The following is a 13,820-nucleotide window of genomic DNA, read 5'->3' as shown; positions in this document are numbered from 1 at the left end:
CACGATTATACTCTTTGCTAAAAGATCAGATGATAAAATCTGTTTAAAACTTGGAGGTACATTTGAAGCTTTCATATAAATGTCCTAAGTTCATTTACAAGACAGAGAATAGAAAAAGGGATATCATTTTTGTTCAAATAACACATTGCTTGAGAGTCCTAAAGGACATGGTCTCTTTTTGTTATACAGATTCAGCAAAATAGTCTACATTATAAGTAACTGTGAAGTAGTTTTCTCATAAAAATGTTAACGACATGCTACATACAAACATATTTTCCACAAGTTATAAGTATTCTTTAAACAAGTAAAGGAAAAAAAAAAGTACTAATGTATATCCTAATATGGACAGCAAACACATATAGAAGATCATTTTTAACTGGAAAGAAAAAGAAATTTCTCATGCTTTCACAAAAGCAGTGAAACAGAGATCTTAAGCCATATTTTTGAAATAAAACACTGAGTATTCTAATAAGCGCCAACCATTATCAGAAGATAAACGAACATCCTATTTTACGTCATCGGACATATAAACACTAACCCAGAACCAACTCGGAATTAAAAGCACTTTAGACGCGCACACAAGGAATCACAAATACACATCAAAAATCAAAGTGAAACGAAAAGAGAGGAAAGAAAGGGGGTTGCACTAACCTTTCTCGTATGCAGTGAACTAGAGCCTCTGTCAAGAAATCTACTCGAGCCCTCGATTTAGAAGTGCTGCAACCAGAATGGAGAAAAATATTGGCTAATTGTTGTGAAGAGGATGTAAGGCTAAAGAACTTCAGAGGTAAAAGGGTGGCTGAAAACAGTTTTCAGAGGTAGAGTCGAAAAAATGGCAAGATACAAATTAGGGTTCTTGGAGTAGCACTTTGGGCGGGATTTTTGTGTTTCACATTTTGAACTTGGTCAAACTCAGACGTCGGGGATTTTTGGACAGATTCGCAGGTCAGATTGCTCTGAAAGATGAAGGGCAGAGTCGAAAAAATGGCAAGATTTGAAAATCAAGAGAGAAAAGCAACGTATATCCCTATACTTTCTAGTTTGAGAAAAAACAAATCTTTCCGAAACAAGGTGTGCGTTCTTCTGACCATGGCTGGAGAGAGATGTATCTTTGTGTAGAAGAGGAAAAGAGTGCAAGGACGCCATTTGGATGGCCAAACGAAACCCTAGTTTTGATTTGAGAAAAATCATATTGTTCAACATAACTCTTTTTAATAATTAAGTTTAGTAGCTATAATATTATATTTCAACCTTTTACTCATTAACTCTCCACACCCCTATTTTTTAGCCGCACACTTTCTCTCTCTCCCTTTTCCTAAATATATGTAACTTCCATCTCTAATTTTGCTTATTTTTGTGATTTCTTTCCTCTTTTTTTTACTCATCATTAATTTTGTCAAAATTTCTATTTCCTAAAATATGTAAGATTCTCGTTATTTTTGTGTTCTCCCTCATCATCTTTGTTTCTTTTTAAGCTTTACTAAGCCACAGATTTCATCTTTCCCTATATTCAGTGAAAGTTTAAAGGTTTTTTTTTTTTTTTTTTTTTGAGGGATCCATGTATCATTCATTCTCATGTCATTTTAGACCACCAACTTCTCTGGCGTGTTTCTTGGCGTGATCACCGGCGTCGGTCGTCTTCTCTTTCCGGTCGGATCGTAGCAATTGCATGGTCGATCGTAGCAATTACAAAGACCGGCCTATTTGAACGAGAAAATATTAAAGACCAAATCATTTAACCGCCATGACATTTGAGGATGCCCTCCATGGCCACCGAATTTTTGAAAACAGATCTGAAGTTTTTGTTATTGGACAAGAGTAAAAATGTTCATGTTCTCCAAGAGGTATTTTTTTCTTTGGTGCTGTAAGGTATGTTATGGATCTTCACTAATCACTTTCATGCCGGAGTCAGTTTTCTGGTTTCGGTGATTAGTTAAGTGATTTATGTTGGTGTTCACAAAGTTCATTATGGATTTTCCATCCCTCCCGTAAGTTAGTTTCATGCTAATTAAGTTTTCTGATTTTCTATTTTTGGCTAAAAACGTATTCCACCATTAGTTAATTGATTTATGTAGGTGTTTTCGAGTTTGTTATGGAATTCCTTTTGCTCGACACCGAGATTCATGACTTGTTCCTAGGTGCCCTCACCCGCCGCCACTGAATTTTTGAATACAGATCTGAAGTTTTTGTTATTGGACAAGAGTAAAAATGTTCATGTTCTCCAAGAGGTATTTTTTCTTATTAATGACCCTATTTTCACTTCACCAGATATGTATTTTACTTGCATTTTAAGTATATTTTTATCGTATTTTTCGATGAACTTCAGTTAATTCCCGTTTTTTCAATTCACCAGATCTATATTTTGCATACATTTTAAGTATATTTTTGTCATATTTTTTATTATTTCAATTAGTTTGTGTTTTGAACTTCAGTTAATTCCTGTTTTTTCAATTCACCAGATCTGTATTTTGCGAACATTTTAAGTATATTTTTGTCGTATTTTTTTTATTATTTCAATTAGTTTGTGTTTTTAATTGTGTGTTATATATTTTTTCTACCTAATTTGTTACTTGTAAATTTATGCGATTTTGAATTTGTGTTTACTTTTTATCAAATTATATTTTGTAGTTTATATTCAGTGTATTTGAAGTGTATTTTTACAGCACAGTCACACACTGTTGTAGTGACAACCACAGTGTATTTGACATTGATATATTTGCATTATATTTATAGTATATTTTCAGTATATCTTGAATCTGTTGTTATTTATTGTGGTTAATTTGTTATGTTGTTATTTTTTCATGTTTTGTTAATGTAAAGTTTCGGATATATTGACGCATTCAGTGAAATTGATACAAAGTTTCTCCGTATGAGATACGACGCAAATCGACAAGGAAACCCCGAATGCATTTATTGATAACGAGCAACCACCAATACCGTCAAGGCTACCGTTGATTATGATGCAGTGATTTTAGTAGATGTTCAGTAGTAGATTTGTAGACAGAACAATTTATGTTTTAAGTTGTTTTTTTTTTCTCCAACTTTTTTTTTTATAACATCCTTTGTTGCGACATTATTTTTATGAAGATTTTAGAAGAAGTTTTATGTATTTTGGTAATGATCCCGCTTGTTGTATAGTCTAATCGTAGATTTGAATTCTGTTTTTATTACATTTATATTTTTCTTGTATAATTACTGCTAAAAAATTACAAAGTGCATTTCAATATCAAGTTTGTATTTCTTACATATTTTCGCAATATTTTATTGATGAACCAGGAAGAGTTCTATGCATTTTCTCTATATATTCATGGTACGCTTGAATTCATTATTGAACCATAAAATCCATCTTTCTGTACAATATACTTCAAAAATTAAAAAACAATTTTAATACTTCTAAAATACATACAAAATACAAGTGAAATATATTGTAAATATATTCATTACGATTCAAATCTTACGGATCAATTAGAATACACTCAAAAATAAAATCATAATACAGATAAAATACAGTGAATCAAAAGCCACCCTTAGGGATTAAAGTTTTTTTATGGAGTCTTGTTTTCCCATCTTATTAAAGTTACTAAATAATATTCAATATCAGCTTATTGCACTCAATAACTAATATTTTTTGTAACGAACATTTTGATATTTAATAATGTAATTTCATTGAATATTTTTAATAACGAACACAAAACCGATGGTCATAGCATCGTAGGAGACAATCTCAACTTGTCACTATGCAATTCGGTTGATGAACAAATCAAGCTTTGCGTGATTTATGGAACATTAAAAAGAGATTTTTTCGGTTATATTTTGGGAAAAAATATGAAGAGAGTTTTTGAATTCAAATTTTATGTGAATGATTAGATGTTGAATGAGATATGTGATTAGATATGGAAGAGAATGAGATCTGCGTGAAAAGATTTTTTTCCTTAAATAGAGGCATTATTTGCTCAACAGTTTCGTGTATTTAGTCTGTATTTTGGCTATATTTATGCGACGCGTCCAGGACCTAAATATAGGAAAAACCAGCTACAAAATGTAAGTAATGAACTTGTAGTTATAGCTTGTTAGAAGCAGCTAAAAGGTAGCTATTTGTGAAAATTTTACAATGATATTTGGGTAAGTAGAGTCATTTTATGTGGGCTGCTAAAGGGTTTTCATGGTTTGGGCTAGTGAAAGGGTTGACTTAGGTCGTTTAGGTTGTTGTCTTGGGCTTTTAAGTGGCCAAATCAAGGATCAGATTTTTTGTAGGAATTGGGCTAGTATGAAGTTTTTTATCTTAAATTTAAAATGTTTTCTTCCTTATATTTATTTGGGCTTCTAAATTAAGATGAAAGATACTTTTTTTTTAGTTGATTATATATTAAGGCGTGCTAAAGTATTACTTAATATAAAAATATATTTATTAGTACTCAAATAAAAAATAAAATTATACGATATCGTAATAGGGACGCGATAAAGTTTAAAAGTAAGTAAATGCTATCGTCTAAAAAAAAAAAGAAATGCGATGCGTAAGATGTTAAAAGTGATCATGACAATTATAATATTAAGTGATGGCAATATAATAATAATAATAATAACGGTAATAATAATGATAATAGGCAATGATTATAATTGGATAATGAAATAATAATAATAATAATAACGGTAATAATAATGATAATAGGCAATGACTATAGTTGGATAATGAAAAATGGTGATATTCATAGAAAGTTAATAATTGTAATAAATAACTGTTCTTAAGTTGTCAAAAAATATTAGATGCGCAAATAAATATTTGGAAGAAAGGCGGGACAAAATTGGTGTCAACAATGATTTAGTAAGGTCGCATCAGAACCGCTCTGCTTTTGCTGGTAGTGCTGATGCAAACAGAAGAGTCCAGCTGCTGACGCAATACTAAACACAGGAAGTGTTTTGCTTCATGGAAATTGGAGACTCAGGACATGAATTGTTCGTAATACAGTTACACCAAAGAGAATGAATATTAAAAGTAATACAAGGGTCACTCTAGCAGTGAGTCCCTTATTTGTGCCTGCTAGATAAACGATTACCTATCTGAAATTCACAGTGGTGGCAATCCCAACTAAAAGTCTCTACACTACATCAAAGTCTTGTATACTAATACCCATTCTGTTGAAATTATGTATGAATTCTAATAAGACTACAAATAATTAAAGATCATGGTTGTCCAGCATTTTGGGGCAATGGAATTATTGGCGGCATGGAAACAATAGTCTCAATTATTCTAGATTTCATTTAAGTTGTTGTCAGATATTTTTCCTTTCATCTTTCGTATGCTTGGAGCTGCATTAACATCTAGTTCTTAAAGCACAACTCCGCAAAAATTTCTTTAGTTGTTGACTTGCCAAGTTAAACAAGGAGTATTATTTTATCATTCACTGTTGGTTGATACAATCACATAAGATGGAGAGTCTTCTGTTTCTGCTATATGAGAAATATTACTCCTCCTGTAAAGGTAGTTTGGTTTCTTCTTTGTGTTGCTTTGTTCTCCGCATCATGTGTTCATCAGTTGAAGCCAGTTTTCTTTTGATGCCACAAATACAATGCATAGACCATCTAGCCAAGACATTGACAGACCAATATTTGGAAAAACGTCCTCTCAGGCATCATCCATATCATAATAACCGTGAGACGTCATGTTCCTTTGCGATTTATATGATACAAAACTTGTAACCATTAACATCTTTATAACAAATGTCGTTTGTTCATTGTTTCCCAGCAGTTTGGTTAGGAAGGCTGGAATTTTTCTAAAAAATTGGACTTCATATAAGATGATGGATAATGTACTAGATATACAAGTTTTGTATCTTAAGTGCATACCCTTTTTTTTTTTTTTTCCCCCAAAAGGAAGCATTTCAGTAGCCGTTTTAATTGTTTAACAATTTTGGACACTTGAAGAGTTGAGTATTGGTAAGATTGTATATTTGCTGATCACATGTCCTAAGGTTTCTAACCTCCCCAATCCCCACTTGTAGGACCACACTGGGTTTGTTGTTGTTGTTATAAGTCCAAGCAAAGCCAATATACAGTTGAAAATCTGCTAGTGCTGAGGAAAAGATGGCATTTTTCACGAACTTGAAAATCTATTAATCGAGGGCAAAACTGTACCATTATTTAAATTTTAGGGGCAATTTTGTCTATTTGCCAGAATATATTGCTCTACCTCTCTGAGGCCCAAGCATGACCAATTGCATTCATTACTACTTCTATTACAGACAGCATTCTTTCTTTATTGGTGCTTTATGGGGAAAAGAAGAACACAACACGCTTAATTATCTATCTTGGAATTCCAAGGGTTATTTACTCATGGAATTCCAGAGAATATGATTGGTTTGTTCAGTCCTGCTCTTTTCTCAATACCTGAATCTCAAAAGTTTCTCAACAGACAAGACACGAGTTGTTATATAATGCAGCGCCTCTCTTCATTGCAACGTTGCACGACGACTCTTCAAAACTCCTTCACAACAAACACATTCTTAGTCCCAGGTACTCTGTCTTTACAGTGTTGGGTATACTCTTTCTTGTTTTCTTGACTAAAAAAGTAGTAACATTTTTTTTCTGGGCAATGATAGTTTGGCCTTTTGAGTTTCCCTTATAAGTTGTTTGATTAATCACGTGATTTTGAATGTAGGAATCAAAGCAGACAATAGACAAAGCACCAATGATCACTGCCAGCAATAACTCTGATTCTCAGGTGCGAATGGGTGTTTGCATGTTTCCCAAAATATGGGTTCTTGGCGGTTCTTTTGGTGGTTTCCCTAGTTTAGTAGTTCTTGAATATTTAAAATTTGCTGAACTCAAGGGCTTAAGAAATCTTCTATGCACTAGTCATGAGCTATGTATTAAAATATGATAATTTCCTTCTTTCTCTCTTTCTTTCTTTTTTTTTTTTTTTTTTTTTTTTTTTTTTTGCTTTTTGTTTCAAACCTGTAGAAAATGAAAATCACTCTGTTGTATCTAGCATTTCCTCCGTCTCAAATTATCTATTGTGGTAACTAAAAATAGTTGTTACAAATTATTTGTAGTTTTAGAAGTTTAAGACACAATTAATTATATGACACATACCTGTCTATTTATGGACATACATTATAAATTAGAGGGTAAAAGTAGTCAATTTAGTAAAATCCACGTCTTGAACTCGTGGCGCTTACTTTTCATCAAAGAAGCATCTCTAAGTTGCGCCAAGACTCACCCTCAAAAGTGTAGTGGAAGAAAATTTGTAAATTCCTCATACTCACTATCTTATGTAGTTTGATTTGACCTGGGAGCAATTGAGGCTATTACATTTTACCTGAGGTTAATTAGTGTAGCTACTGATAATTTTGCTGCAAGACCATCAGTCAATACATAGTTAATTCTTGGCAGAGTTCAAATAGGAAAGAGACTGGGAGCTATGCTGCTACCAACATAATATTTAACCATGAATTCTCAGATGGGCTGCACTTATGGCATCCCAGATGTTGCGATGGTTTTGTTGTTCCAGCAGGTTCTGGATACCATAAAGGACTAACAGCAGAGGAAGGCTATTGTTATGCTGTTGTCACAAATCGTAAGGGATGGTGGCAAGGCTTTGAGCAAGACATAAAGCAGAGTGTCAACAGGTTCCACTTATGCAGTTTCTGCTTGTGTTGGAGCGTCTAGTGCTTTTCAGGGTTGTATTGAAGTCTCCACATTAAAACTAGAGTATCAGAATTCAGAACCAAGCTTTATACGGCTTGCAACGTAACATTCTGTATCTAGTTTGTCTTCGTTACCTTTCATTGTTTAGAAGCAATAGTCATGGTAGTGTTTTACTCCATATAGAAAACCTGCTTCGAAGGAGTGTTGGGAGCTAATAGAAGGTTCGTTCTCTGTCAACTATGCCGGATCAAGTTATCTTTTATCTCAAAGGACCTCCAGTTGGAACTGACCTGCTCATAAAGTCAGTAGTGATCTGTCCCAGTTCTACTGCTAGCGATGTAAGTCCAATGCTGTGTTCATATTTCCTTCTTTTTCTCTTTTGTCTAGAGATTACTCAAGTTTATTCAGACACTGTTCCATTACTGAAAGGGTTCTCTCCTTTTTTGGATAGAGTTATTGCACATCATCCGTATGTACCGATGATGATAACATCGTAGTAAACCCTCAATGATGGCCGCAATAGTTGGTCTAGAAGAGGCTGCAAGGTGGCTTGTCATGACTCTATGGCAGATGGGAAGATTACTCCAATGACTGGAAAGTCCTTTGCATCTGCAACAGAACGCACACAGAGCTGGAAAGGAATTCAGCAAGATGTATATGGAAGGGTGAACCGAAAAGTTACTTATGAGGTAACTGCTGTTGTCCGGATCTATGGTAACAATGTCCCTAGTGCAGATCTTCGTTGTACATTATATGTTAAAGCAGCTGATAACCATGAACGGTACTTTGGCATTGCCAGGTAGGTGAATCCATGCCCGCCCTTGTATAATGTGCATATAATAATATTTCAGCATCTACTCTTATCGCCAATTGTTTTCTTCTATCCTTGTAGTATCTTCTATCTTTTTATCGTCTAACTTCTTTTCTACTATTGTAAACAATTCACCCTGCACATAAAAATGTTACCATTATTTCTCTTGCACTTCCATAACAGTTAATGCATTGTAGGGTTATGTCAACATAATTGACCTGGTTCTGTTGAAGGAATTTCTATTTTTGACTGGTTCTTCTGCTCCGTATCTATGTGGATAATCATCTGTATAATAGTCACAAGGATGTGCATTGTTGTAACTTTAATTTCTAGATTTTGGTAACTTTTCTATTAAAACAGATAGATAATATCTTTTGACATTGAATTTTGCTATCCTCTTAGTTTTTTTCCGAAAACAATTAGATGAATATCAAAATTGATCCCTTTCTTCTTTATCTGTGTTTTTCTTTCCATTTCTATTTACCATGTATATAAAAATTAAGTCTCAAGTGTTTTTAACAAAGCTGGTGGTGTGTAGTGTCCAAGTCACAGACAAAGACTGGGTGAAGTTGCGAGGGAAGCTCCATCTAAATGACTCCCCATCGCAAGTTGTTGTCTTTCTAGAAGGTCCACCTCCAGGCACTGATATCCTCCTTAATAGTTTAGTCATAAAGCAGGTATCTAAAGCTCCTACTTCTTTGCCACTGGTAATTGAGGTTACTTGAATCAGTTTAGATCCGGAAGCTGTTTGTTTTCCTCTTTTTTTTAATAATTTACTTTGAGCTTGGTCCGAGGACATTGGTAAAGGAACTTGAAGCTCAATATTCTGAGGATTTGTTAGGTTATGCCACTTAAGCTAACTGCAATTGAACTGTTTGATCTGTTTTAAGCATTACATATCTTCATGCTTCTCTGGCCATTACCTCTTGGTACAACATTTGATGTTCTATCTCATTTTTCATCTCTTTTAGGATGCTGGCTTTGGTGTTAATATAATCACAAATACTAGTCTGAATGATGGCACAAATGGATGGTTCCCACTTGGAAACTGTACAATGAGTGTTCAAACAGGCTCACCACACATAATGCCTCCAATGGCTAGAGATTCCCTTGGTGCTTATGAGCTTTTAAGTGGCCGTTATATTCTGGTGACCAATCGTACACAAAACTGGATGGGTCCTGCTCAGATTATTTCAGATAAAGTAAAACTCTATTGACATATCAAATATCTGGATGGGTTAAAATTGGACAAGCATCAGGACCTCAGAACGTAAATGTTTCCCTTGGAGTAGATGGCTTAACAGGGGCCAAATTGAGATCAGTGATGATAGATGGCATGAAATTGGGGGATCTTTTAGAATTGAGAAGCAAGCAACTAAGGTTATGGTTTATATTCAGGGTCCTGCTGCTGCCGTAGACCTAATGGTTGCTGGGCTTCAAATTTTTCCAGTTCACAGACGTGCACGGTTTGGACACTTGAAGAGGCAAACTGCAAAGGTAATACTTGATTCTGTGCTCATGGTATTTTCAGTTATTGTGTTTATTAAGTTGTTTTGATGTGTTTCATCAGTGAAAATCATGCACGTTTTACAGTTGCAGCATTGCTTTTGAGTATTATTATGCCAGATCGGCTTCTCCATTTCCGGTGGCATAATATTTCCTTGTTGGCAAATCTCAAATCTGCAAAAGAGAAAAAGATTTAACTGAATTGAAGGAAAACAGAAGGGAAAAAAAAAAAAAACGAGGTTCCTTGTGGAAACATCTTTCTTTTAAACAATTGTCTTTGCTGCCATTAGAAATGAATATCCTATATTTTTCTTCTGAGTAGCAGAGAATGCCGTTACCTTAAACACAGTTTATTCAACATTTATAATAAAGACTCTTTTTTGCCTATTTTCTTCACAGATACGCAAGCGAGACGTCACATTGAAGTTCTCAGGATCAGATTCAGGCAGTTTGCTTAGCACAGTTGTAAGCATCAGACAACTGCAAAACAGCTTCCCCTTTGGGTCTGCCATAAGAAGACCAAACACGGAAAATGAAGTCGTAAATGATTTCTTTGTCAAGAATTTTAATTGGGCTGTGTTCAGAAATGAGCTGAAATGGTACTGGACTGAAGCACAACAAAGGAATTTCAACTACAAAGATGTTGATGAGCTCCTGGACTTTTGCACAAAAAACAACATCCAAGTTCGAGGGCACTGTATCTTTTGGGAGGTGATGGCCACTGTTCAGGCATCGGTGCAATCCATGAACGAAACTGACTAGATGGCGGCTGTTCAAAACCGCCTAACAGGGCTGCTGACACGGTACAAGGGAAATTTCAAGCATTATGATGTGAATAATGAGATGATGCATGGTTCTTGCTGCCAGGATAGATTGGGTAAAGACATCAAGGTAAACATGTTTAAAACAACACATCAATTGGACCCTTCCGCCATCCTATTTGTAAATGATTACCATGTTAAGGATGGCAGTGACTCCCGATCTACCCCTGAGAAGTACATTGAGCATATTCTTGATCTCCAAAAGCACGGTGCACCTGTTGGAGGAATAGGTATTCAGGGTCATATTGACAGTCCAGTTGGACCCATTGTATGTTCTGCTCTGGACAAACTTGGTATTCTTGGACTTCCTTTCTGGTTCACCGAACTTGATGTTTCTTCAGACAATGTATACATTAGAGCTGATGATCTAGAAGTTATGCTTTGGGAAGCTTATGCCCCACCCTGCTGTGGAAGGTATAATGTTGTGGAGATTCTGGGAGCTGTTCATGAGTCGACCAAATTCACATTTAATTAATGCAGAAGGTGACCTCAATGAAGCTGGGAAACGGTACCTTGTTCTTAAGCACGAGTGGTTATCCCATGCTCATGGTCATATTGATGAACAAGGGCAATTCAACTTTAGTGGATTCCACGGCTCATATGAGGTGGAAGTCATTACTGTTTCAAGGAAAATTTCCAAGAAATTTGTAGTTGACAAGGGTGAAGGTGTAATGGCGATCTCCGTTGATATATAGTTTGACTTTTAAACTCCGTTTATCGCCATGATTTTGCAGCTTTTTCCAATATAACTCTATTGAATTAATGGGAACTTCTCAGCTCCTTTCTGGTATATGGAAACGTTGCTCCTCACGTAAAGAGTAGTTTGGTTTCTTATTCATGTTGCTTTTTTTACACATCATGTGTCAGTTGAAGTCAGTTTCACTTGACGCCTAAGTTGGTCTTATCGTGCCTAAAAAGTTTTTGAAGACCATGTACATGTATTTCCCTACACCGGTTGCTATGGTGAAAGGACCCGAGTTATACCCTACACTGGTTTCCCCTAGCATTTTTAATAAAGACCTGTTTCCATACCTCAAACCTGTGTCCTATATGTCACTATAAGAGCAACTCTACTGTTGCGCTAAAACTTGCCGTCAAAAGTAGATAGGCAAGCATTTAGTAAAAACCCTTCATACTTGGTGTCTTATGTAATTTGATATGAAAGAGGAGCAACTTTGTTTCTTGCTTCTGACATATTTTACCACGGCTCAGCCATAAGTTTTTCTTGAGCAACAAATCTGCACCTTCTGAAACAATTGAAACTGTTATATCATACCTGATTTTAATTAGAGTTTGCTGATGTCAGTTTTTGTTCATGCTCATCAATCATTAAAGTAATATTTCCTGTCAGAGTTCAAAGGAAAATGGGGAAGACGCTGGGAACATCATCCTTAACCATGACTTTTCGTATGGCCTGAACTTGAGGCACCCAAATTGCTGTGATGCTTTTGTGGTTCCAGCAGGTTCTGTATACCATAAAGGATTAGCAGCTGCTATTGTAACAAATCGTAAGGAATGTTGGCATGGCTTGGAGCAAGACATTACAAGCAGAGTATCAGCAGGTTTCACTTATACAGTTTCTGCTTGTGTTGGAGCCTCTGATACTTTTCAGGATTCTGTTGAAGTCATCGCCACATTAAAACTACTGTATGAAAATTCAGAAACAAGCTTTCTATTCATCGGAAAGTAAGATTATGTATCTAGCTTGTCTTTGTTACCTTTCATTGTTTAAGAAGCAATAGTCATGTTAGTGTTTCACTCCATCCAGAAAATCTGCTTCGAAGGAGTGTTGGTTCGAAGGAGTGTTGGGAGATACTAGATGGTTTGTTTTCTCTGTCAGCTATGCCTGATCAAGTTATATTTTATCTCGAGGGACCTCCAGCTGGAACGGACCTGCTCATAAAGTCTGTAGTGATTTCATGTCGCAGTTCTGCTTGTGATGTAAGTCCAATGCTCTGTCCATATTTCCTTCTTTTTCTCTTTTGTCTATAGTTTACTCAAGTTTAGTCAAACATGGTTCCATTACTGAAAGGATTCTCTCCTTATTTTGATAGAGTTCCAGCACATCATCTGTTTGTACCAATGATCATAACATCATAGTAAACCCTCAATTTGGTGATGGCCTAGTTTAGTCATATAGCAGGTATCTAAAGCTCCTCCCTCCTTCCCCCCTATTAACTGAGGCTAGTTGAATCAGTTTATATGTGGACGCTGCTTTTTTTTAAAAAAAATAAAAAAAAAAATATATATATATATATATGTATATATATTATTATATACTTTGAGCTTGAAGCTTAATATTTCGACTTGTTAGGTTATGCCACTTAAGGTAATTGGTAATTGAACTGCATGATTTGTTTGAATATTAAATACCTTCATTCTTCTCCTACCATTAACTCTTGGTATGGCATTTGATGCTTTCTATTTCATTTTTCATCTCTTTTAGGATGCTGGTTTTGGCGTTAATATTATCACAAATGCTAGTATGAATAATGGAACAAATGGCTGGTTCCCAGCTGGAAGCTGTACAATGAGTGTTCAAACAGGCTCACCGCAGATAATGCCTCCAATGGCTAGTGATTCTCTTGGTGCTCATGACCCTTTAAGTGGCAGCTATATCCTGGTGATGGATCCTGCTCAGATGATCATTTAAGTTGTTGCATTTACTTCCTGGAATTGTAATTGTTCATTAGTCTTATTAATACAGTGGAGAATCTGATTACAGTTATATTGGGTTTTGAGTTCATTACAAAGAAACGCGTCAAAATGTGAACTATTGAGGTGTATGTGCTTAAAGTTTCCAAAAAATTGCGTGGATTGCCCTTCATACGGACTGGTCTTTAATTTTTTCCCCTCGAGTCGCTGGTCTTTAATTTTTTTTGCCCTATTTCGCACCGGAGATTACCGGGTTCGAAGTCGAAAATAATGATAATTTCGCAAGCGCATAGGTTTGAACCTATGCCTATTCAAGCGAGTACATAGAACCTATGCCTTATCCGGCAAAGGTTCGTGAAATGTTTTACCTTAAACTTAGTTTC

The 13,820-nt window shown here is 35.4% G+C and overlaps 1 pseudogene; it reads left to right on the top strand.

Moving 5' to 3' along the window:
* Positions 1-6,347: 6,347 nt before the first annotated feature.
* LOC132034829 (endo-1,4-beta-xylanase 1-like) lies at positions 6,348-13,604 on the top strand (annotated as a pseudogene).
* The last annotated feature ends 216 nt before the right edge of the window (positions 13,605-13,820 follow it).

The sequence above is a fragment of the Lycium ferocissimum genome, chromosome 10, assembly GCF_029784015.1.
Source record: "Lycium ferocissimum isolate CSIRO_LF1 chromosome 10, AGI_CSIRO_Lferr_CH_V1, whole genome shotgun sequence".
In the NCBI taxonomy this organism is placed as follows: domain Eukaryota; kingdom Viridiplantae; phylum Streptophyta; class Magnoliopsida; order Solanales; family Solanaceae; genus Lycium; species Lycium ferocissimum.
This window is presented reverse-complemented; position numbering and strand designations above follow the sequence as displayed.